Below are 3,665 nucleotides of genomic sequence, written 5' to 3' on the forward strand. Positions count from 1 at the left end.
TTTCGAAACTCATTAAACAGATACACTATAAATAACTAGTAAAGACAATGTTGAAACTCTAATTTAACCTTCGACAACACCAACTCTCCATTGAGCCTTGTTTTACTCATAGGATTGTAGGATAACAAAGTTAATTACTTCACTATATAATACTGGTTGGAATTGCTTCCCCCACGACCATTCATCAAAAATTCAAAATCACAGTGCGAATAAAATGTATGTATGCATATCGTAAATAATAAGTGACTCTTTGAATGAAAGATATGAAGATGCTTCATCGATATAAGCTAACCACATACATTGTAGTCAATTTATTTTGTTTGGTAGGAAAAAAATTATAAGTATGGAACAACACCACCTTTTTATAAGTCATATTCAAATATATTCACTTAAATGATGTCATGATCAAATTCATACTTCACATTTTATATGTATACTTCAACTCAAAGTTCAAACCTAATGTTATTGCATAACAAAATATGTATATATAGGGCTAAGCTCCAAGGCATTGTAAATAGAAGATTAAAGGCATCCCTGCAAGAGGCCAGTTAGTTACAACCTACAGTTTAGAATCATTATGCTCCACTTTTATGTTATATATATATATATATATATATATATTTGTGTTGCTTATTCAATTATTAGAGGAAACTTAAAGCTTCATGAATGGACGGTTGCCTAGGGGCCTAGGGCTAGCAACGCTACCACCATTTTATCTCAGCTCATTTTCAGATTAAGCTAGGTCACATGTCTGGCATCCTATCCTTGTTACTGCCACATGGATTATAGATGAACATGAAATACATAGTGTACACTCGCATGCATCACTCTGGAATCTTCTTTCTGAAACAACAATAATGCATGCAGGAAATCTTTGTCATGAGGAAAGTGGAGAGATAGAGATGGAGATCAAACTGGCTGCTGCCTGCTGCCTGCTGCCTGCTGCCTGCATTACATGTGGAAGCTATATATGTGTGGTTAATTTGTACAGCTTTTTGGAAAGACTGACTTCAATCACTTGATCTGGATTCTGAAATAGACCACTGCCCTGGTTGCAGAGCGACTTTTTATCCTGCCGTATGAGACTGGAGAATGGCCGTAGTGGTAGCTAGTGGAGCTGTCGAGGTCTTTCATTGGGGCTTATTATCGACCATAACTCAGAGAGCTAGCTAAATCTTAATAAAATAATTAGAGATTCACATCTAAAATTAATTGACAATGAATGGAGTGGTCTAAATCCTTATAAATCTGCTAGCAAGGTTCTATTTTTCTCACATCTAAAACCAATTGGTGATGGATAGAGTAACCCAAACCCTTATAAACCCACTAGCAATGTCCAATTTTTCAATTGACAATGGATGAAGTGATCCAAACCTTTATAAACCCACTACTACTAGCAATGTCCCATTTTTTCCATGTGGAATGTATATACTCTTAACACGCTCCCGCACGAAAATTCACAAGTCATAACGTTGACAACTTTGGGTGAAGTGGAGCTCGTGTGGCTGTGAGACATGCACACGTGAGATAATCTGGCTCTGATATCATGATAAAGTAATCTGGAGTTCACATCCAAAATCAATTGGTAATGGATGGAGTGGCTCAAACCCTTATAAACCCACTAGCAATGTCCTATTTTTTCCATGTGAGATGTATATACTCTCAACAAACTAATATATATATATATATATATATATATATATATATATATATATGTGTGTGTGTGTGTGTGTGTGCACGTGCGCCTTCTAGTGAGAGATTTTTTTTTTAATTTGGTCTTCTAGTGATATATAAAAGAATGCAGGTAAGTACTTGTTAGCTAGATGCAGTTAATCTTATTTGAACTATCACCTTAGGAGAGAAAAGTAGTTGACAGATTTGAATAGTTTGAATTGTCCACCCCTTGAGCTATGTCTATCCAGCTAGGTGATCATAAACTAGCTAGCCTTACACCTATATTGCCAAAAACCAAAATAAGATCACTAACCAGCTGGTAAATCTTCGATTTTATACCTTCATGCAAAGATAATGCGATCAGAGTAACTCATAAACACCTCTTTGACCTAGTAGTTGTCAAGTTTTAACCTAGCAAGTACATGAATCTTATTATATGCATGCAGAGGTTTAGATTTTCAAACCTTTTTATCAACCTTGGAACTGTGTCCCTTTATTTTTCTATAACTATACTTCAAGAAAAAAAAAAAAATTAGTTGTGTTGGGAGTATGAATCTCATATGAGAAAGTAAAGACTTTGTTTTGAGATTTTAAAAATTTGGGTCAACTTGATCAGTTCTCAATTCATTTTAGTTGTAAAGTGACTAAAGTCTGAATTACTTTACAATGAGGTAGCTATCAAAGTACCAAGAAAGTGATGTTTTTTTTGGGACTCGACATTGAGTAGTAGCATATGGCACGAGTATGACACACAAGTAAAAGGACTGTTTGACATTGACTAGCCTCTGCGCGATAACGTTCCAGCTCCAAAAAATATGGCCCCTACTATATATGACTACACACGGAGCGATGAGAGAGATTTTCGATTCTTTCTTCGAACTTACTGTGGGCAAAAGAAAATAAAGAAGAAAAAAAAAAAACTCACAGACCATAGTACCATATCATCCTCCTCTTCCTCACCTCATCAGTTGCTTTCCCCCTGACTATTCTCAGTTAGGGCATACCGGGTCAGGACACGTGGTAGCCTCTCAAGCCATATGATGAGCATCCCCCTGACAGGCTGCTGACACGTGCACTGAGACAACACTCGGTGATGTGGTTAGTCCTCCCTTCAGTCCTTTTGTAGCTGTAAAGGTTTTCCAGGTTGGGTCATCTTGTACGTCCTCCATCTCATATGATCGTTACGACGACACTCGAATCCATCGACCGCATTCCTTCTGTATAATAGATCTCCCTCTTAACCTCTTTGCTGTCCTTGTCTTTCTGTTTGACTGTTTGAACTTCTTATTGTTTATATGGACCGTCTATATGGTGGCTTTCTTTCTCTGAATTCGGTCCCCACTGTGAGAACTGGACCAGCGGTTCTACAAAGCAAGAACGACCCCAGTACTCGTCACCCATTGATTTTACACGTAAAATTCGTATTATTGAGACGTCAGTACCTCACCAAATTTTTGATGATAATAATCGGACAATGATCGAAGTACTGCTGATATTACTGTACTGACAATTTGATTTCAAAAGGATCTTATGTTTAGGGTGTCGGATTGAGAATTACGGCTTAGAGTTTTATTATAATGTTATCAATAAAACAATACAAAGTGCAAAAACTTAATATTTTTGGGCAGTTTGGCCGTAAATCTTCTTTAAGCGGATTTCTCGTACGTGCATTTTTGAAAGGTATGTGATGCTGCAATTATCAAGGAGAGTCTTAGAAGAATCCAACAAGTTTATGGCAAGATAAATTCATCAAATTATCTTTTGGATAATAGACATCCTTATGCACTTTCTCTCGCATGCTTGTCACCTAGACTTTGGTGACCCAAAACCACTTCAACACTTTCATTTTCATGCTTCTCATGCACAATAAAGAGAACTAGCTACTCCCCTTTTCTCCCTTAGTCATATTTTTCAACTCTACTCTCTTTAATTGCTCATCATTACTTCCCTCTTTTTGGTCCATCTCTTCCACACCATTTTTCCTTATTTTT

This window comes from Rosa rugosa, chromosome 2 (assembly GCF_958449725.1).
Source record: "Rosa rugosa chromosome 2, drRosRugo1.1, whole genome shotgun sequence".
Lineage (NCBI taxonomy): Eukaryota > Viridiplantae > Streptophyta > Magnoliopsida > Rosales > Rosaceae > Rosa > Rosa rugosa.